Raw genomic sequence first — 23,708 nt, 5'->3', positions numbered from 1 at the left:
GTGAGTTGATTCTAGGAGTCAGAGGAGAAACAATGACCATCAGGCGAAGAGTCTCACAAAGTCAAACGCAGGATTTCCTTGATACCCATCAGGGCACTTTCCCATATGAGACAGCTGCGCTCAGGCTTACTCCAGGCTTTACTTTAAAACCTACTAGAATAATAGTAGGAAAAACAAGGAAGAATGGGTGAAAGGAAGCAGCCTATTTATTTCCTCAAATCCTTTCGGCTTCGCTTCACCTTAGAGAACAATGAGGCTTATTAAATAGGGCCAGCAGCAATCTTGTGTAATTGTTCAGCCATCTTCTCTGTTGACTCCTCAGCCTATTCTGCGACCCTCAAGTTACCCACAGCTTGGCTAAAATAAAATACTTCTTCTTGCAGGTTTCTCATGCTTTGAATCTTTCCTAGTACAGTTGTTCCCTCTTGAAATGTACCAGAACGTCCACACAACAGGGTACTATAATACCTGTAAAAAGGAATGCAGAAAATCTCTGCATATAACTATGCAGTGATTTCCAGGATATATTGTTCAGAGAAAAAAAAATTGTGGTAAAGAAAAATGTGTACAGTTGCTACTATTTATCTAAGAAAAAAGGAATAGAGATATATACAGAGATGCTTGTACTGAAAGTAAACAATGGAAACAGTCCACAGCCCTGGCCTCTGCTCACATACCCACAGAACCCGCAGCTCCACCGTACCGTGTGTGGCATTTGGGCCCTCTTTGGCAGCAATGATAGCCTCTCTGGTCAGCATCCGAGTGCTATGAAGATCACACACAAGGGTCCAGATGTATTTCGTCCTGAGAATGTCAATGGATACATCAGCTGCTGCTTTGGATTTCACCAGTTGGTCGTAGTTGACCAGCTGTTTGGAATCCAGCCAATTCAAGTGAGGAAATATCTTCATTTGTGGCTCTGTTGCAGTGGTGAAATTTACAACCACAAGAAGGTATAATACCATTTTGAATTTGATTACAAGGCCAGAGTGGAAGGTGACACAATCCTTCATCTTTATGACAAAGGAGGGACTGGGCAGAAAATGTGTATGTTGGGCTGAGTGTTTGCATTTATTTTATTAAATACTGTCAATAAGAAAGTATTCCTGGGCAGAAACACCTACCTAGAGAGTCATCACTGTAGAGATTAACCTCTGCATGCCCTCTATAACAGTGTGGAGAAACAGTTTTGAGATAGAAACTGTGAAGAGCAACCTCTGGATTCCTTTTGACAGTGCTATTAAGAAACGACTGATGACAGAGAGAAGGCTTGGATTCCAGCTTCGTTGCTGCCACTCTGTTGATGCAGCTGAAAGAGTCCCAAGTGTAAGACACTCTCTAGACATTTGCGATTGGCATGAAATCAGTCCCAATGTACTGGCTGCTAGAAAGGTGGAAAATCATATTGAAAGTGAACACCACTCTGAGGAAGGCATTCAGGTCCTGGATGAAATAATATTTTCCTTGGAAATTTAAGACATAACAATAGCTCACACTTCAGTAGGTAGGTATGTAATTTCCCAGTATATTTGGAAGAACACAGATATCATAGTGATCTTCTCTAGAGAACGTTCGGATGAAATTACACAGGGTTACATATATTTTTACAAGACTCCTCCTCAGGAAAAAGCCAAGGAGCAGAGTCAGGGGCTTCTGAAGGACTCTTTGTTTTATGTAGTGTGTGCAGATTGAACTGCTGCTGCCTGTGACCTTGAACTGAGAGTCTAATTCCTGGATCATCTGTTTTCTTCTTATTGCCTCTGGCACCAGAAATAAGAATTCTGAAGACTGGGATAGGAAAACATCTCCTGATAAAGATATTTGAGTATATACCTGATACCTAAAGAAATTCTCTGGCCAAAAGAAGCCTTCAGTGATGGGATAACTTAGTTAAGAATTTCTGTTTTAGGGTTTTACAGAAATATACTGAACATCAGGTTGATGACATAATGATGGCAACTGCAATACAAAAATTTTCCTTCGGTATTCTTAAAACTAAATAAGGCTATTACAGCAATCTACAAATTCAATGCAATTCCCATCAAAATATCACCATCATTCTTCATAGAACTAGGAAAAAACAACCCTAAAATTCATGTGAACCAAAAAAGAGCTCGCATAGCTAAAGCAAGACTAAGCAAAAAGAACAAATCTGGAGGCATCACATTACCTGATTTCAAACTATACTATAATGCCACAGTCACCAAAACAGCATGGTATTGGTATAAATATAGGCACATAGACCAATGGAACAGAATAGAGAACCCAGAAATAAACCCAAATACTTACAGCCAACTCACCTTCGACAAAGCAAACAAAAACACAAAGCGGAGAAGGGACACCCTATTCAACAAATGGTGCTGGGAGAATTGGCAAGCCACACATAGGAGAATGAAACTGGATTCTCATCTCTCACTTCATATAAAAATCAACTCAAGATGGATCAAGGACTTAAATGTAAGACGTGAAACTATACAAATTCTACAGGATAACATCAGAAAAACCCTTCTAGACATTGGCTTCGGCAAGGAGTTCATGACCAATAACCCAAAAGCAAATACAGTAAAAACAAAGAAAAATAGGTGGGACTTAATTAAACTAAAGAGCTTTTGCACGGCAAAAGGAACCATCTGCAAAGTAAACAGACAACCCATAGAGTGGGAGAAAATCTTCACAATCTATATATCCGACAAAGGAATAATATCCAGAATCCACACGAACTCAAACAAATTAGCAAGAAAAAGACAAACAATCCCATCAAAAAGTGGGCTAAGGACATGAATAGACAATTCTCAAAAGAGGATATACAAATGGCCAACAAACAGGAAAAAACGCTCAACATCACTAATGATCAGGGAAATGCAAATCAACACCACAATGTGATACCACCTTATTCCCACAAGAATGGCCATAATCAAAAAATCATAAAATAATAGATGTTGGCATGGATGTAGTGAAAAGGGAACACTTCTACACTGCTGGTGGGAATGTAAACTAGTACGACCACTATGGAAAACAGTGTAGAGATTCCTTAAAGAACTAAAAGTAGAATTATCATTTGATCCAGCAATCCCATTACTGAGGAAAAGAAGTCATTACATGAAAAAGATACTTGCACACACGTTTATAGCAGCACAATTCACAATTGCAAAAATGTGGAACCAGACCAAATACCCATCAATCAACAAGTGGATAAAGAAACTGTGATATGTGGCCGGGTGCAGTGGCTCACACCTGTAATGCCAACACTTTGGGAGGCCAAGGCGGGTGGATCACCTGAAGTTGGGAGTTTGAGACCAGACTGACCAATATTAAGAAACCCTATCTCTACTAAAAATACAAAAAATTAGCCAGGCATGGTGGCGCATGCCTATAATCCCAACTACTCAGGAGGCTGAGGCAGGAGAATCGCTTTAACCCAGGAGGCGGAGGCGCAGTGAGCCGAGATTACACCATTGCACTCCAGCCTGGGCAACAAGAGAGAAACTCCATCTCAAAGAAAGAAAAGAAACTGTGATATATATATCACATCATATATATATATATATATATATATATATATATATATATATATATATGATGGAATACTACTCAGCCATAAAAAGGAATGAATTAATGGCATTCACAGCAACTTGGTTGGGATTGAGGACTATGATTTTAAGTAAAGTAACTCAGGATTGGAAAACCAAACATCGTATGTTCTCACTCATAAGTGGGAGCTAAGCTATGAGGATGCAAAGGCAAAAGAATAATACAATAAACTTTGAAGACTCGGGGAAAGTTGGGAGGGGGATGAGGGATAAAAGACTACAAATTGGGTTCTGTAGATACTGCTCAAGTGATGGGTGCACCAAAATCTCACAAATCACCACTAAAGAACGTACTCATGTACCCAAACACCACCTGCTCCCCAAAAACCTATAGAAACAAAAAATTTTTTTAAAAAATAAAGCATTGATTAAAAGCAAAAATAAATAAAGAAATTAGCCCACCTAAAAAAGAAAGACATGCTCACAGTTATTTATTGCAGGATGTTTGTATCAGAAAAGTATGGAAATACACAGAAACAATACAAATGTCCTTAGTAAGGAACTGGTTGTATAATTATAAAGCCACATGTTGGCGTACTGTGCCACTGTAAGCAGAAATTAAGCCAGGGATGGTGGTATGGGCCTGTAGACCCAGCCAGGAATTGGAGACTGTGCTGTGCCATGATCGTGCCTGTGAAAAGACAATGTACTCCATCCTGTACAACACAGCCAGACCAACCCCACGTCAAAAAAGACAGAAAGAGAAAGGAAGAGAGAAAGAGAGAAAGGAAGGAAGGAGAAAGAAATGAAAAGAAAAGAGAGAAAGAGAGAGAAAGAAAGAAATTACAACGATCACCATTTATTATCATGAAGTAATCTCCATAGAAGGATGAATGAATCATGTTTTACTGTTGTTGTTTTGGCTTGATTTAATTTTATTTTTTTAACCATGAGATCCCTTTATCGAACATCTTGTTTTGGTCAGTTTTGAGTGAATTTTTATAGGAATCTTGATAGGTCCTCCAAGAAATTGCCATAAAGCCTTATTCAAGCCAGTCCAGCTTTCAGAACAAGTAGATTCCTGGAATAAGGAGTGAAGACCATATTTATAGCTTAAATTTTTATATTCCAATTCTTTTTTTTTTTTTTTTTTTTTTTGAGATGAAGTCTCACTCTTGTCCCCAGGCTGGAATGCAATGGCTCACTGCAACTTCCGCCTCCTGGATTCAAGCAATTCTCCTGCCTCAGCCTCCCGAGTAGCTGGGATTACAGGCATCTGCCACCACACTCAGATACTTTTTGTATTTTCAGTAGAGACGTGGTTTTACCATGTTGGCCAGGCTGGTCTTGAACTCCTGACCTCAGGTGATCTACCCGCCTCGGCCTCCCAAAGTGCTGGGATTACAGGCGTGAGCCACCGCACCTGTCCTTTTATATTCCAATTGTGATCGGAGAGCATTTTTGTCAGTGTTTGTATTTAGAAGTTTATCTTGAAGGATATTACAAAGGATACAGATGAAGAGACGTATAGAGCAAGGTAGGTGGGAAGGGACGTGGGGCTTCCATGCCCTCTCCAGTGTGCACCACCTTCCAGGAACTTCCCTGTGCTCAGCTATCTGGAAACTGCTGAATCATGTTTTTAATTTTCTTTATTTTGTGATGCCTTGACATCCTGAGGGCCTTGCTGGCCAGGGAGAGACTACCTCTCCCAGGGCTAGTTAATTCCTAGAGGTAGCAAATGGCTCCCCTGTAAACTCCCTCCCTTCCTTCCTCCCTTCCTTCCTTCCTCCCTTCCTTCCTTCCTCCCTCCCTCCCTTCCTCCCTCCCTCCCCCCCTTCCTCCCTCCCTCCCTCCCTTCCTCCCTCCCTCCCTTCCTCCCTTCCTCCCTTCCTCCCTTTCTTCCTCCCTTCCTTCCTTCCTCCCTCCCTTCCTTTTTCCTTCCTTTTTCTTTCCTTTATCTCTCTCTTGCTCTCTTTCTCTTTTCTCTCTCCCTCTCTCTTTATCTTTCTTTCTGACAGAGTTCACCCTTGTTGCCTAAGAGTGCAGTGGCACGACCTCGGCTCATTGCAACTTCCGCCTCCTAGATTCAAACAATTTCTCCTGCCTGAGCCTCCTAAGTAGCTGGGATTACAGGCCAGTTAATTTTGTATTTTTAGTAGAGATGGGGTTTCACTATGTTGGTCAGGCTGGGCTCAAACCCCTGACCTCAGGTGATCCATCCACCTCGGCCTCCCAAATTGCTGGGATTACCGGCTAGAGCCACCTGCCCTGCAGACTCACCTTTCTTATGCAAACCAACCAACCAAAGCACATATTTGCAACCACTTTAGCTTACTCTCAGACACCAAGTGAACATTTCCCCTGCTCTAAATCACCCCAGGGCCAGGTGCCAGACGATCAGAGGCCACCTCTATAACCCTGAGCCAACTGAAATGATTTTAAGCTATATAATCCTAAATTTGCTCAAATTTGCCTGTGTCCTGCCTCATCCCTTCCTTTCCATAGAAATGACAATAAAGGCTTTGGGCCACGCTTCTGTCCTTTGCTCCTTCTGCCTCCTGACCAATCCTGATACTTCACTCTATGGCCCTGTGTGTCATGATGTGACCCCTTCTCTTCAGGAACTGTAAGTAATAAGACTTCTTGCAGGGCACGGTGGCTCATGCCTGTAATCCCAGCACTTTGGGAGGCTGAGGTGGGGTGATCACGAGGTCAGGAGATCAAGACCATCTTAGCTAACATGGTGAAACCCTGTCTCTACTAAAAATATAAAAAATTAGCCAGGCGTGGTAGCACACGCCTGTAGTCCTAGCTACTTGGGAAGCTAAGGCAGGAGAATCTCTTGAACCCGGAAGGTGGAGGTTGCAGTGAGCCGAGATCACGCCACTGCACTCCAGCCTGGGCTGCAGAGCGAGACTCCATCTCAAAAAAAAAAAAAAAAAAAAAGGTCAGGATATCAAGACCATCCTGGCCAACATGGTGAAGCCCCGTCTCTACTAAAAACAAAAATTAGCTGGGCCTGGTGGCACGTGCCTTGGTCCCAGCTATTCGGGGGGCTGAGGCAGGAGAATCACTTGAACCCGGGAGGCACAGGTTGCAGTGAGCCGAGACTGCGCCACTGCACTCTAGGCTGGAGTTCGAGACTCTGTCTCAAAAAAAAAAGGCTTCTTTCAATGGCATTGTCCTGTCTGCATCATCACTCAGTCACCTCTATAAATTAAAATCCAGGTACAATTAAAACAAATAATAAGTCATAAAATATTTTTAAGTAGTTAATTATGGGAGAGGGAAAGAATAAGGTGAGAGTGGCTAGAATAGAAGGTAGACTTCATTGAAATAACTTGTTTCAGAGAGTTGACTTTGGAAGCAAGTACAGATTTTATATAATCATTAAGTAAAATGGAATTTTAAGGGGAAATTCCCCAAAATAAAATCAAACAAATAGTATTTAATGCATATCCAGTTGTGGCATGACCACACATAAAAACCATTCCAAATGACTTCGTAACAGAAAATTTTCACTGTACATCAATAAAGGGAAACATCCTAAAGATTAAAAATTGCAAAAAATAAAAGCTTAGGCTGATTTCAATAATCATATTATTAGCAGCAGTATTGGTATTATTATTCTGAGACTACTGTGCACATTTTGGAATGCAAATGAATAATTTTGTGAGATATCAATTCTATTATTCCTATAATCTTGAATTTAGCTTGTAAATATTTGTATTAGTCCACTATATACCTAATTATGCTGCATAACAAACCACTCTAAACATCAGTGACTCACAACCCTAAGCATTTATTTCTCATTCACATATCTGTGCCTCTGCCTTAAGCTACATTCTACAGGTTGACTGGCATTTGAACAATTTAGGCTGGGCTCAGCTGGGCTTAGCTCCAGATTGCAGGTTTGGTTCAGGTCTACAAGATGTATCTTTCATTATTCTGAAAGCAATAGGCTACTTGTGGCCTGTTCTTCTCATGGCAATGGCAGAGGTAGAAGAGGGCAAGCCCATATGCACGAGCACATTACCAACCTTTTCAGTCATATGTGCTAATACACCATTGGCCAAAGCAAGTCACATGTTCAAGCCCCAAGTCAATGGTTGTCATAAATGACATGAAAAAGTCTCATGGCAAAGCCTAATGTCAATAGGAAGGGATGGTATACTTTTTTCAGGGAGATGATGGAGACGGAGAATTATTTTCTTTTTTTTTTGAGACAGAGTTTCGCTCTTGTTCCCCAGGCTGGAGTGCAATGGCTTGATCTCAGCTCACTGCAACCTCCCGCTCCTGGGTTCAAGAGATTCTCCTGCCTCAGCCTCCCGAGTAGCTGGGATTACAGGCATGCACCACCATGCCCGGCTAATTTTTTGTATTTTTAGTAGAGACACGGTTTCTCCATGTTGGTCAGGTTGGTCTCTAACTCCCGACCTCAGGTGATCTACCTGCCTTGGCCTCCCAAAGTGCTGGGATTACAGGCATGAGCCACCTTGCCAGAATTTTCTTAAAAAACAAAACAAAAAAAACTACCATAATACCAACATGAACTTGTAATATATTTTATTAAAACAAAAAAAAATTTCTTTTCTCTGTCCACCTAAAGTGTCTAGAAACAAAAATACCTCAGTAGCTATAAGTACTCCTGGCACCTGAAGGAGTTCAGATTATGCCACTGCAAAATATGCCATGCTGGCATGTTGACTGTTTTGAGTTAAAAACACTCAACAAACAGCAGATACAAGGACATTCTGATCTCTTTTTTTTTTTTTTTTTTTTGAGATGGAGTCTCGCTCTGTCACCTAAGATGGAGTGCAGTGTCACAATCTTGGCTCACTGCAACCTCCACCTCCCAGGCTCAAGCAATTCTCCTGCCTCAGCCTCCCAAGTAGCTAGGATTACAGGTGTGCACCACAACACCCGGCTCATTTTTTGTATTTTTAATAGAGATGGGGTTTCACAATGTTGGCCAGGCTGATCTCAAACTCCTGACCTCAAGTGATCCACCTGCCTTGGCCTCCCAAAGTGCTGGGGTGCTGGGATTATAGGCGTGAGCCACCACGCCTGGCCTGATCTCCCTTCTTTTTCTTAAAAACAAGAGATGAAATTACCATGTGAGAGCTGCTCTTCCTGTAACAGGAGAAAAGAAACATTCTTATCGTCTGGGAGGTTGAGACTGAGAGAATCCTGTACAAACAGACCTTATTAAAAAAATCGTTATCTTCCTTTAGCCTCCACATACATTTTCATTTTTTTTTTTTTTTTTGAGATGGAGTCTCGTTCTGTCGCCCAGGCTGGAGTGCAGTGGCGTGATCTCGGCTCACTGCAAGCTCCACCTCCAGGGTTCACGCCATTCTCCTGCCTCAGCCTCCCAAGTAGCTGGGACTACAGGTGCCTGCCACCACACCTGGCTAATTTTTTGTATTTTTAGTAGAGACGGGGTTTCACTGTGTTAGCCAGGATGGTCTCGATCTCCTGACCTTGTGATCCGCCAGCCTTGGCCTCCCAAAGTTCTGGGATTACAGGTGTGAGCCACCGCTCCCGGCCTCTTTTTTTTTTTTTGAGACAGAGTTTTGCTCTTGTTGCCCAGGCTGGCATGCAATGGTGTGATCTCAGCCCACTGCAACCTCTGCCTCCTGGGTTCAAGTGATTCTCTTGCCTCAGCCTCCTGAGTAGCTGAGAGTACAGGCACCTGTCATCACGCCCGGCTAACTTTTTGTATTTTTAGTAGAGACGGGGTTTCATCATGTTGGCTAGTCTGGTGTTGGGACTCCTGACCTTAGTTGATCCGCCTGTCTCGGCCTCCCAAAGGGCTGGGATTACAGGCGTGAGCCACTGCGCCCGGTCTAATTTTTGTATTATTAGTAGAGATGGGGTTTCACCATGTTGGTCAGGCTGGTCTTGAACTCCTGACCTCGTGATCTGCCCGCCTCTGCCTCCCAAAGTGCTGGGATTTCAGGCATGAGCCACCACACCAGGCTCAAAATTCTGTCTTTTTACTGGAAGAAAACGATCCCTCCCTTACCCACATCCTTACTTTGTATCCTGGCTTATAACAGGCCATCAATTTTTTTTTTTTTTTTTTTGAGATGGGGTCTCGCTCTGTCATCCAGGCTAGAGTGCAGTGGCATAATCTTGACTCACTGCAACCTCCATTTCCGGGGTTCAAGCGACTTTCCTGCCTCAGCCTCCCGAGTAGCTGGGATTACAGGCACCTGCTGCCACGACACCAGGCTAATTTTTGTATTTTTAGTAAAGACAGTGTTTCACCATGTTGGCCAGGCTGGTCTCGAACTCCTGACCTCAAGTGATCCGCCCGCCTCAGCCTCCCAAAGTGCTGGGATTACAGGCGTGAGGCACTGCGCCCAGCCTGAGCCACCATGCCTGGCCAGGCCATCCATTTTTGTAGCACTTTTTTTTTTGAGATGGATTCTCACTCTGTTTCCCAGGCTAAAGTGCACTGGCACAACCTCAGCTCACTGCAACCTCGGCCTCCTGTGCTCAAGCAATCCTTCTGACTCACAGAGGCGCGCGCCACAACACCTGGCTAATTTTTATATTTTTAGTAGAGACAGGGTTTCGCCATGTTGGCCAGGCTGATCTTGAACTCCTGACCTCAAGTGATCCACCCACTTTGGCCTCCCACAGTGCTGGGATTACAGGTGTGAGCCACCAGGCCACTCCACACCCAGCCTTGTAGCACACTTTAAAACAATTATATGGGCATGGTGGTGCATGCCTGTTGTTGGGGGGTAGGGCTGAGGCAGGAGAATCGCTGAACCCAGGTGGCAGAGGTTGCTGTGAGCTGGGACCGCGCCATTGCACTCCAGCCTGGGCAACTTGAAACTCCATCTCAAAAACAAAAAACAAAAATACAATTATATAATCTGGTCCTAACTTTCTAGGGCCGCCTGGATCTGCCTATACAGGAGGAAAAATAAAGCCACCAACTTTTACACAGCCCTGCTAATCATGGAAGTGTGTCCAGGCTTCAAATAACTTGAGTTTTAATTTCTTAAATTAAAATTGGGAAAGATATTTAATATTTAATACTAAGCTTTAAAACAAAACCTGCTAGCATTGTTATGTATCCTGATGCAAAGACTATGATGTTAATAAAAGATAGTACAGAAGACAAAAAATAAAATAGAATAAAAATAAAGGCTTTCTCTTCCAGAGTTATATACTGAAATGTTTATAGATACCATTATTTCATGGCTGGGGTTTGCTTCATAATAATCTGGAGTTGAGGACAGTGGGTGGCAGCTAACTGGACCAAGATTGACCATGAGTTGACAATTGTTGATGCTGGATGATAGGAAATGAAAGTTCACTATTCTGTTCTGTATGCTTTTGTGTATGTTTGAAGTTTTTCATGGAATACGAATGAACTATACACAACAGGGAATGAATCTCACAAATATTAAGCCAAACAAAAGAAGCTGGACCAAAAAAGCAAGCATACAGTATGATTCCATTTATATAAAGTTTAAAACAGGCAAAACAAATCCATGATGTTAGAAATCAGAATAATGGTGGCTGGGTGTGGTGGCTCATGCCTGTAATCCCAGCACTTTGGGAGGCCAAGGTGGGTGGATCACCTGGGGTCAGCAGTTCGAGACCATCCTGGCCAACATGGTTAAACCCTATCTTGACTAAAGATACAAAAATTAGCTGCACGTGGTGGCAGGTGCCTGTAATCCCAGCTACTTGGGAGGCTGAAGCAGGAGGATCGCTTGAACCCAGGAGGTGGAGGTTGCAGTGAGCCGAAATCGTGCCATCGCACTCCAGCCTGGGCAACAAGGGTGAAACTCCTTTTCAAAAAAAAAAAAAAGAAATCAGAATAATGGTTACCCTTGGGAAATAACAACTGAGAGGAGTCAAGGGGTTTCTGCTGCATGGGAAATACTCTTTATGGTCTAGGTATTGGTTATATAAGTATCTTTACTTTGTAAAAATTCATCAAACTGTATACTTATGATTTAAGTCCTTTTTTGTATAAAACCTGTACTTTAAAGATGTTTTGATTTGCAAAATAAAAAGTAAAAGTAAATAAACAGTAAAAACGGTTGCATATCCTATGATAGCTATTCCTACACCAAATGTAAGCGGATATTTTAGGAAGACAGCTCTACTAATAATACTATGCTCAACTCTGTTAATAGAAACAAGGAAACAAATACCTAAAACCCAGAAAGCAAACTCAGTCAGTACCTAATTCTCCTTTTTTTTTTTTTTTTTGAGACAGGGTCTCACTGTGTCGCCCAGGCTGGAGTGCAGTAGCATAATTTCGGCTCACTGCAACCTCCACCTCCTGGGTTCTAACAATCCTCCTGCCTCAGCCTCCCTAGTAGCTGGAACTACAGGCGCGTGCCACCAAACCCGGCTAATTTTTGTGTATTTGTAGAGATGAAGTCTCACTTTGTTGCCCAGGCTGGTCTCAAACTCCTGGGCTCCAGCGATCCACCTGCCTCAGCCTCCTAAATTGCTAGGATTATGGGCATGAGCCACTGTGCCTGGTCTACCTCAGCCTTTTGTGTGTGTTTTTGTTTGTTTTGTTTTGTTTTGTTTTGTTTTGTTTTGTTGAGACGGAGTTTTGCTCTTGTTGCCCAGGCTGGAGTGCCATGGCGCGATCTCGACTCACTGCAACCTCCGCCTCCCAGGTTCAAGCAATTATCCTGCCTCAGCCTCCTGAGTAGCTGGGATTACAGGCATGCGCCACCATGCCTGGCTAATTTTTTTTGTATTTTTAATAGAGACGGGGTTTCTCCATGTTGGTCAGGATGGTCTCGATCTCCTGACCTCGTGATCCACCTGCCTCGGCCTCCCAAAGTGCTAGGATTACAGGCGTGAGCCACTGCGCCCGGCCCTACCTCTTTTGAATGGATCAATATTTCACCAAAGTATCTGACAGGTAGTAAAACGGATTGATATATACCCATATATACACACAGAGAGGCTAATAAACATTGAAATGCCCCAAGCAATAGTAAGTCCACAAGGCTACTCTTGTATGTAAGTAACAATATGGCAGTTTGACTTACTATATTTGACTAAATTCTTAGGTTGACTAAATAATACATACATACACATATCATACAACATATGTAATTTTGTTTTTCAAGGCATCAAGGAGCAATCTCAGCTTCAAATCTCTCATTTGAAATCACTTCAAATCTCTGATTTGAAATCACTTCAAATCTCTGATAAACACACTCTGCTTTGCCCTGTTGTAAAAGAAACTATAAACCAAAAAGAAAATCCTAACCTTCCCCAACCTACTGAATGGAGCTCCTATGGGCCAATGGGACCCCAGAGAAACCTGAAAAACTGAATTTCTGGCCATGATGGGAAGGGGGGTCCAAAACACCTCGTTATCCCCTCTCCCTTTTGGAGGTGAGGTACAACTGACCAGCATTAACATTGAAACAGAGATCATAAGACAGAACAGACTCTTTGTGGCAATAAGATACCAAATTTCAACCTGACTCTGGTATAGCATCACATGACAGATAGCAGATCCTGAAGAAAATAAAAATATTTTACCTCAAAATAGATTTATTTGACATATTTTGAAATGGCCCTGCAAAGTCATCTTTCATGGGGGAAATTTGCATCTGTAGAGAATCTCCGTTAATGTAGCCAGGGCTTTCCCAGATCTAGGAGAGATTAGAGTCTGACACCTTTTAAGGTGTGAAAAGAAACATTTACCATTTATTCTCGCCAAAGGAAGAGCCTGGAGGCTTCATCTAAATAAAAACATTGGCTTCCACAAGCCGCTTTATCTTAACTCAAGCATTTCTTTCTACTGACTTCAAGCCTTTAGACAAAGCTTAATTCTTTCTACCAACCGCCAGTTAGATAATCTTTGAATCCACCTGTGACTTCTAAGGTCCCCTGAACCCTTTCTTCCAACCCCCATCATCCCCAACCCCCCACTTTGAGATGTCCTGCCATTATGGGCCAAATTAATGTATACCCTTACATATATTGATTTATGTCTTTGCCTGTAACTTCTTTCTCCCTAAAATGTATAAAACTAAATTGTAACCCAACCACTTTGGGTGCACTTTCTCAGTGGTGCAGGATTTTTTGCTCCTTAGCTCGGCTAATCCAGGATCTTGTCTTATGATCAGGGAGAATTAGGTACACAGACACATGGAAGGGTGAGGAGGGTGGAATTTATTAAACGAAAGGAAAACTCTCAGCAAAGAGCGGGGGTCTTGCAAGCAGGTTTCCACCTCACAAATTGAATACCATGACTACCACACAGGAGCTGAAGAGGCCAGGCTCCTCCCCTGCAGAAGGTGTGAATTCCTGGTGGCTCCACCCCATTCCCCCAGTGCATGTGGGCCTCCAGTAGGCTGCGGGCATGCCCAAACAAGCGCCCTGTGCAGGTTCCCTTATTTACAGGAAACATATGGTGTAAACACTTGCGGGGGCGGGGGGGGGGGGGGGCAGGCACAGTGGTTCACACCTGTAATCCCAGCATTTTGGGAGGCTGAGGTGGGCGGATCACTTGAGGCCAGGAGTTTGAGACCACCCTGGGCAACATGGTGAAAACTCATCTCTATCAAAAAATACAAAAATTAGCCGGTTGCGGCGCATGTGCCTGTTGTCTCAGCTACTGGGGAGGCTGAGGCAGGAGGATTGCTTGAACCTGGTAGGCGGAGGTTGCAGTGAGCCGACATCATGCACTGCACTCCAGCCTGGGTGATAGAGACCCTATCTCAAAAAAACAAAACAAAACAAACAAAAAAACACTTGTGGGGCATGTCAGAGATTCTCTGGGTCCCTTCCTTATCTGCCCAGGCCTTTGGCTGCCTCCTGCCTCTATCAACAGGACTTCTGGAGACCATTCCCCAGGCCATGGTCATTTGTATTGGCTCAGAATAATCCTCTTTGAATATTTTACAGAATTTGCGTTTTTTTTCGGTAACGATATACATACTCTGTCACCAATACAATATAAAAGCTGGATAAGACACACCAATCTGAACCACTTTCTAACGGGATGCAATCCTCTATTTAATATAAAAACAAAATCCATTGTGTGACCTTCCTTGACTCTACCTCAAATTCACTACCTTGTCTGCATCACACATCTGGTAAAGAGTGAAATTATAACTTTTTTTTTTTGAGATGGAGTTTCACTGTTCTTGCCCAGGCTGGAGTGCAATGGTGCGATCCTGGCTCACTGCAACCTCCACTTTCCAGGTTCAAGTGAATCTCCTGCCTTAGCCTCCCAAGTAGCTGGGATTAGAGGCACATGCCACCACGCCCAGCTAATTTTTGTCTTTTTAGTAGAGATGGGGTTTCGCCACGTTGGCCAGGCTGGTCTCGAATTCCTGACCTCAGGTGATCTGCCCACCTCCCAAAGTGCTGGGATTACAGGTGTGAGCCACCGTGCCTGGCTGGAATTAGAACCATTAACCATTATAATTACAGGTCTCAGTGATAAAGCTTTAGAAAGGCAGTGATGTTAAGACACTTTCCACTCATCCCTCAGGCCCACACTTTACTCTTCTAATATTTCAACTGGTGTTCCCCTTAGAATAAGCAAATAAATAGATATTTTCCCTTCTAACTCAGGTTCCCTTAAGAGATTAAAAGAAGTTTATTATCCATGATAATTTTAGATATTATAAGAGTTCAGGGTCAAAGGAAATATTATATCTCCCTCAACTGCTTATTAATACTTACGAGATACTGAAGTAGTTTGGATATTCATCCCCACCCGAATCTCATGTTGAATTGTAATCCCCAATGCTGGAGGTGGGGCCTGGTGGGAGGTGTTTGGATCATGGGAGAGGATTCCTCGTGGCTTGGTGCTGTCTTTGTGATAGTGAGTGAGTTATTGTGATCTGGTCATTTAAAAGTGTGTGGCACCTCCCTGCCTCCCCTTGCTTCTGCTCTGGTCATGTGACATGTCTGCTCCCACTTCACCTTCCTCCATGAGTGAAAGTTTCCTGAGACCTCCCCAGAAGCCAAGCAAAGGCTGGAACCATGCTTCCTGTACAGCCTGCAGACCATGAGCCAATTAAACCCCTTTTCTTTATAAATTACCCAGTCCCAGTATTTCTTCATAGCAATGCAAGAATGACCTAACACAAGTATCTTTCATTCTACTATTAGAAATAAAGAGAAACGGGGGTCTTCTGTTTCTGACCATGATCAAATAGCTTGGATTGGACTAACCTCCCACAGAACAATTGTAAAGACTACCCAACAGGCCGGGCATGGTGGCTCATGCCTGTAATCCCGGCACCTTGGGAGGCCGAGGTGGGCGGATCAACTGCGGTCAGGAGTTTGAGACCAGCTTGGTCAACATGGCGAAACCCTGTCTCTACTAAAAAAATACAAAAATTAGTCAGGCGTGGTGGTGTGTGCCTACAATCCCAGCTACTCTACTCAGGAGGCTGAGGCAGGAGAACAGCTATAACCCAGGAGGTAGAGGTTGCAGTGAGCCAAGATCATGCCACTGTACTCCAGCCTGGGCAACAGAGTGAGACTCTGTCTCAAAAAAAAAAAAAAAAAAAAAGAACTACACATCATACTTAAATTGATTGTGTGGCCAAACTGTTGGTGCCCCACTTAGATCTCCTTAGGTCCCTTTTCCCAGTCCCATGTACTCACTTGTCAGCAACTATAGCAAATACTTTGTTGCTAATAATTTACACTTGCAATCTTTAGAGTATGCATTCTCAACAGGGGCAATAATTGATTCTTGGGGAGCAAAAAGTGTATAAAGGTTTTTTTTTTTTTTTTTTTTTTTGAGACTGAGTTCTGCTGTGTCGCCCAGACAGGAACACAGTGGCACGATCTTGGTTCACTGCAACCTCTGTTTCCCGGGTTTAAGCGATTCTCCTGCCTCAGCCTGTGGAGTAGCTGGGATTACAGGCGTGCAACACTAGGCCCAGTTAATTTTTTGTATTTTTAGTAGAGACGGGGTTTTACCATGTTGGCCAGGCTAGTCTCAAACTCCTGACCTCAGGTGATCCACCCGCTTCAGCCTCCCAAAGTGTTGGGATTATAGGCATGAGCCACTGCACCTGGCCTAAGTTTTTTTATGTATAAAAAGCATTTACTCTTTTTATGTATAAACCACAAATAAAAATATAATACATAAACAGATACACAGTAGGCCGGGCAGGGTGGCTCATGCCTGTAATCCCAACACTTTGGGAGACTGAGGCAGGAGGATCACCTGAGGTCGGGAGTTCGAGACCAGCCTGACCAACATGGAGAAACCCCATCTCTAATAAAAAATACAAAATTAGCTGGCTGTGGTGGCACATGCCTGTAATCCCAGCTACTCAGGAGGCTGAAGCAGGAGAATCGCTTAAACCCGGGAGGCGGAGGTTGTGGTGAGCCAAGATCACACCATTGCACTCCAGCCTGGACAGCAACAGCAAAACTCTGTCTCAAAACAAAAAACAAAACCAAAAAAACGGATACACAGTATATTTGTGGTAATCAAATTACATGGGGGGGTGAACGGAAAAAAAAAATGCCAGGCTGCACATGGTGGCTCATGCCTGTAATACCAGCACTCTGGGAGGCCAAGGTGGGAGGACTGCTTGAGTCTAGGAGTTTGAGACCAGCCTTGGCAACATGGCAAAACCCTGTCTCTACAAAAAATACAAAAATTAGCTGGGCACAGTGGGTATCACCTATAGTCCCAGCCACTTAGGAGACACACGGGAGGGTCATTTGAGCCCAGGGGGCAGAGGTTGCAGTGAGCCAAGATCAAGCCATTGCACTCCAGCCTAAGTGACAGAGCAAAATCCTATCTCAAAAAAAAAAAAAAAAAAAAAAAAAAAATAGTTTTGGCAAGAATATGAAGAAATTGGAACCCTCATGCATTGTTGGTAGGAGTATAAAATGGTGCAGCCACTGTAAGAAAACAGCTTAGAAGTTCCTCAAAAAGGTAAATAGAATATAATTACCGTATCATCCAGAAATTCCACATCTAGGACAAAATGGTAAATTTAATGTTATATATATTTTGCCACAATTTAAAAAAGCAAATTTCTTTTTCTTTTTTTTGAGACAGAATCTCACTCTGTCACCCAGGCTGGAGTGCAGTGGGCACGATCTCTGCTTACTGTGACCTCCGTCTCTCAGGTTCAAGTGATTCTCCTGCCTCAGCCTCCCGAGTAGCTGGGATTACAGGCATGCACCACCATGCATGGCTAATTTTCGTATCTTTTAGTAGAGACAGGGTTTCACCATGCTGGCCAGACTGGTCTCAAACTCTTCACCTCAGGTGGTCCACCCACCTCCACCTCCCAAAGTGCTGGGATTACAGGTGTGAGCCACTGCACCCAGCCAAAAAAAAAAAAGCAAAGTTCTAAACAGTATTCTACCTCTTGTGTTAGAAACAGATACATAAGACTACAGGCCGGGCCTGGTGGCTCACGCCTGTAATTCCAGGACTTTGGGAGGCCAAGGCGGGTAGATCACCTGAGGTCAGGAGTTCAAGACCAGCCTGGCTAACATGGTGAAACCCTGTCTCTACTAAAAATACAAAATTAGCCAAGCGTAGTGGCATATGCCTGTAATCCCAGCTTTTTGTGAGGCTGAGGCAGGAGAATCATTTGAACCCGGAAGGCAGAGGTTGCAGTATGCCAAGATCACACCACTGCACTCCAGCCTGGGCAACAAGAGTGAAACTCTGTCTAAAAAAAAAAAACAAAAAAACTATATATTCATATTTCCTTGTATTTGCCTAAAGAAATATTAGAAAAACAAACAATAAACATGTAAGGTTTACCTGTAAGAGGAGAAGTACAATTGGGTGGATGGATACAGATGTGAGGAGATTTCTCATAATGCATACTTTTCATATCATTTTTATTTTGGGTCATGTAATGCACTATGAATAAATTCTTCAAACAAGTAAATAAATACAATTTATCCAGATATGTTTTTACTCTGCCCCTCAATGAATACTCAAGGAGTGACATGACTTTTCAGATCATTCTTACGTGATTAAAAGTCTCGTAGTTAGTTTGATTCACAAACGTAGTCTGAATTTCATTTTAAATAAAAATGTTTGATCCCATAAAATAATGCGCTGCAAAGTTAATTGAAGGTAGATCTTGTCCTCTCCCACGGATGGGGTCTGCAGTGGGGTAAGCCCGTTAGTGCCAGAAAGGAACACGGTCCTTTCTCCCCTCAAGCTGCTACCCTGCCTACTGTGATTTTACTAACCTCTCTTTCTGACCTGGCCTTCTCCACACAGAGGAGGACAGCAATGTTCTTATTCTACCCATAAGGTCATGAGATGGTTTCATGCTTTCTGGGCTTGCAGAAATTGAAAGCTGACTCTTTGTCTTTTGGAGTCCTTTATAGCAGAGGTCCCCAACCCCCGGGTGGCAGACTGCTGTCTGTCAGTGGCCCGTTAGGAACCAGGCCACACAGCAGGAGGTGAGCAGAAGGCAGGAGAGCATTACCTCCTGAGCTTCACCTTCTGTCAGATCAGCAGCAGCATTAGATTCTCATAGGAGCGCAAACACTATTGTGACCTACGCATATGAGTGATCTAGGTTGTGTGCTACCTATGAGAATCTAATGCCTGACGATCTGAGGTGGAACAGTTTCATCCTGAAATCATCCCCCCACCCCTCACCCACCCCATCCATGGAAAAATCGTCTCCAAAAAGGTTGGGGACCGCTGCTTTATAGGTTCTTAGGAGATGTCTCCCACAAATCATCGTCAGACTCTCACCTGCAGTTCCCTTGAACAGAAAAAAATGCACTCTATTTCAAGGACCTTATTCATTCCTAACCACTAGGAATTCAGTGAGTTTCTGCCAGCTTCTCCCCTGCTAGGCCTGTTCACCCTTTCAGTGGCCTTTGAGTCAGATTATGAAATGGCCCAAAACAGGCTGTCTTTTCATGGGACAGATGTTGCACTCCAGCCTAGGTGACATTTTTATTTAAAATGAAATTGAGACTATGTTTGTGATTCAAACCAACTATGGGACTTTTAATTAAGTAAGAATTCCCATGACATCTGGTTCATGGGAAACACTTAAGCACTCGTTGCCTAACAAACTCTGGAATAACAGGCTAATTCCAATCTACTAGTAACTCTCCTCTGTTCCACCTCCAAGCTGCAAGGCAGCCCTTCTCTCTCTTTTTTTTAAGACAGAGTCTTGCTCTGTCGCCCAGGCTGGAGTGACCTCAGCTCACTGCAACCTCTGCCTCCTGGGTTCAAGTCATTATCCTGCCTCAGCCTCCCGAGTAGCTGGGATTACAAGCAGCCGCTACCACACCTGGCTAACTTTTGTATTTTTAGTAGAGACGAGGTTTCACCATGTTGGCCAGGCTGGTCTCGAACTCCTGACCTCATGATCCACCCACCTTGGCCTCCCAAAGTGCTGGGATTACAGCCCTTCTCTTAATGTCAAGATTTCCTCCATCCTGGCTAACATGGTGAAACCCCGTCTCTACTAAAAAAATACAAAAAATTAGCCAGGCATGGTGGCGGGCGCCTGTAGTCCCAGCTACTCGGAGGCTGAGGCAGGAGAACGGCATGAACCCGGGAGGCGGAGCTTGCAGTGAGCCGAGATCACAACACTGCACTCCAGCGGCCGGGCGCGGTGGCTCACGCTTGTAATCCCAGCACTTTGGGAAGCTGAGGTGGGCGGATCACGAGGTCAGGAGATCGAGACCATCCTGGCTAACACGGTGAAACCCTGTCTCTACTAAAAATACAAAAAAAATTAGCCAGGCGTGGTGGCGGGCGCCTGTAGTCCCAGCTACTCAGGCTGAGGCAGGAGAATGGCATAAACCCAGGAGGCGGAGGTTGCAGTGAGCCGAGATCGCGCCACTGCACTCCAGCCTGGGCGACAGAGCGAGACTCTGCCTCAAAAAAAAAAAAAAAAAATGTCCCGAGGAGGAATCAGACATTAGTGAACTGTGACCTGATAAATAAATTAAGAGAACACATATTAAGCTTTCCAATTGGTCTCATTGAAGCCTTTCTCTTTTAACTTCAGATGAGTGGGAAATAAAGTGTCTACTTCTCTACATTAGAGGAGAGTAGGCTTCAAAGCCCATCAGCAGCTCTTGCCAAAGAAAGCCTTGTAAAAAATTCCTCTCTCTTAAGAGTGAAGAAGCTGCACAACACCTTAGTCAGATTATCAAAATGAATATCAATGATGAGAAATAGACATATTGGTGCACCTAAAAATGTGATACTCTGAGAATATATCATTTATGTAGCATTTTAATTAAGAACACATAACCTGAATATTATCATGAGAAAACTAAAAACGAGAATCATTCTTGTTAAAAAAGAATCAGATATCATTGTCATAAAGGACAAAGAAAAGCTCAGGAATTGTTCCAGACAAGAGACTAAAGAAACATAACAACTAGGCCAAGCACAGTGGCTCAGGCCTATAATCCCAGCAATTTGGGAGGCCGAGGTGGGCGGATCACCTGAGGTCAGGAGTTGGATACCAGCCTGACCAACATGGAGAAACCCCGCCTCTACTAAAAATACAAAATTAGCCGGTCATGGTAGCACATGCCTGTAATCCCAGCTACTTGGGAGGCTGAGGCAGGAGAATAGCTTGAACCCAGGAGGCGGAGGTTGCCATGAGCTGAGATCGCGCCATTGCACTCCAGCCTGAGCAACAAGAGCGAAACTCCGTCCCAAAAAAAAAAAAAAAAGAAAAGAGAAACATAACAACTAAATGTGATATGGATACTGCAACCTCTAGTGGAGGACAAAACAAATGCTATAAAGAACATTATTTAGGCAGTTGACAAATTGGAATGTGGATGGTAGATTATTTTTAAAAGTATCGTTTCAATGGGAAATTTCCTGACATTGATAACTGTACTGTGACTTTCTAACAGAATGTCCTTTTTCTTAGGAAATATACAAGGAAGTATCTGGAGGCAAAGGGGCATGATGTATGTAGTTTATTCTTCAATAGTTTAGAAATATATATATATATGTTGACAGAGAAAGAATAAATCCCTAACAATAAGCAAATGAAATAAAATGTTAACAGTAAGTAAATCTGGATAAAAGGTAAATAGGTAAGGCTGGGTGTGGTGGCTCATGCCTGTAATCCCAGCACTTTGGGAGGCCAAGGCGAGCGGATCACGAGGTCAGGAAATTGAGACCATCTTGGCTAACACGGTGAAACCCCATCTCTACTAAAAATACAAAAAATTAGCAGGGTGTGGTGGCCAGTGCCTGTAGTCCCAGCTACTCCGGAGGCTGAGGCAGGAGAATGGTGTGAACCCAGGAGGTGGAGCTTGCAGTGAGCCGAGATCATGCCACTGTACTCCAGCCTGGGCCACAGAGCGAGACTCCATCTCAAAAAACAAAAAACAAAAAAAGGTAAATAGGTATTTCTGATATCATTCTTACAACTTTTCTGTAAGTTTGAAATCATTTCCAAATAAAAATGTTTTTATTTTAAAAAAAGTCTACTCTCTCTCTCTTTTTCAAGAATATGATTCATATGTATCCCTGATAAAGGTAAAGGGACCAAGAGTCATACAATAATAATGTCTTCTATTTAACCATTTCAATGTGAAAAAAATTATACACAAATAAAAAAGTGTATATTATGAACACACAGCTTAGAAAATAACAAACACCTGTGTACCGAGGATGTAGCTTATAGAGAGAACATTATCAATACTTTGACACCCTTCCCCCACATCATGCTTTTTCCCAGTCATCATTCCACCCGAGGTAATTACGATCCTGAATTTTATAATAATTGTTCAATCATTTTCTTCAGGGATTTATGACATATATATGTTGAGCTTAACAATGTATAATTTAAATGTGCCTGTTTTACATTTGATACAAACAGAATATTATTTACTCTTCTGTGACTTACTTTTTTCATTCAATATTACATTTTTTAGATCATTCTAACTAATGAGAACAGCTAAGGCACATTTATTTTCATTGCTAAAAAACAGATCAATGTATGACTATACTGTTATTTATTTATTTATTTATATTATTTATTTTTTTGAGACGGAGTTTCACTCTTGTGGCCAGGCTGGAGTGCGATGGCGTGATCTCAGCTCATGGCAACCTCCGCCTCCTGGGTTCAAGCGATTCTTCTGCCTCAGTCTCCCAAGTAGCTGGGATTACAGTCATGTGCCACCACACCCAGCTAGTTTTATATTTTTAGTAGAGACGGGGTTTCTCCATGTTGGTGAGGCTGGTCTCGAACTCCCAACCTCAGGTGATCCGCCTGCCTCGGCCTCCCAAAGTGCTGGGATTACAGGCATGAGCCACCACGCCCCGTCTGATTATACTGTAATTTATTTATCTAGCTTACTATTGATGAACATTTGTGTTGCTTCTGTGTTTTTGTCCTTATTAAACAATGATAGTATTAACATTCTTGCACTTGTCTCTTGAGGAGAATGAGCCTTCTCTAGGTTATGGAAGTTTCTTCATATTCCTAGCTTATTTAGATTGGGCTTTTTTTTTTGTACTTATTAAGATGATCATATGGTTTTCAATACTTTATCCTCTTAATCTAGTAAATGGCATATATTATTAATAATGACAATAGAATTGATTTTTGAACATTACACTTCACCTTACATTCGTGGGTTGAGTCCAATTTGGTAATGATGTATTTATCATTCTTATTAATCACTAGATTCAATTTGCTTAGATTTTACTTAGGATTTATGAGTGAGATGACCCTATACATTTATTTTACTATCTTTGTTAGCTTTTGGTGTTGCTCTAAATGAGTCTCTTTCATAAAGAATGAGAATTTCAAAGATAGAGAAAAGTTGCTGACAGTGACAATACAAAGGACCCTAGATATTAGAATAATTATTCTGTCTTCTGATTCTCCTTTCCTAATTCTCTCATCCCATTTATAGAGAATAATATTTTTAAATGATATATACTATGCCACATCTCTTTTTTCAATTTTTTATATTTTATAGAAGTTGAGCCAATACAGGAAATAATGTAAATGATGATAAATAGAATTAAATTATTGAGTTATAATTCCTAAAATTATACTTTGGGCCGGGTGTGGTGGTGGGTGCCTGTAATCCCAGCTACTTAGAAGGCTCAGGCACAAGAATCACTTGAACCCGGGAGGCAGAGGTTGCAGTGAGCCGAGATTGTGCCACTGTACTCCAGCCCGGGCGACA

The 23,708-nt window shown here is 42.7% G+C and overlaps 1 pseudogene; it reads left to right on the top strand.

The window, feature by feature from the left end:
- Nucleotides 1-749: 749 nt before the first annotated feature.
- The window catches only part of LOC100612204 (asparagine synthetase [glutamine-hydrolyzing]-like), a 58,269-nt pseudogene continuing 35,310 nt past the window's right edge, over nt 750-23,708 (top strand).

The sequence above is a fragment of the Pan troglodytes genome, chromosome 14 (genome assembly GCF_028858775.2).
Source record: "Pan troglodytes isolate AG18354 chromosome 14, NHGRI_mPanTro3-v2.0_pri, whole genome shotgun sequence".
Classification (NCBI taxonomy): Eukaryota; Metazoa; Chordata; class Mammalia; order Primates; family Hominidae; genus Pan; species Pan troglodytes.
Note: the sequence above shows the minus strand (reverse complement) of the source record. Positions and strands in the feature narration are given on the sequence as shown.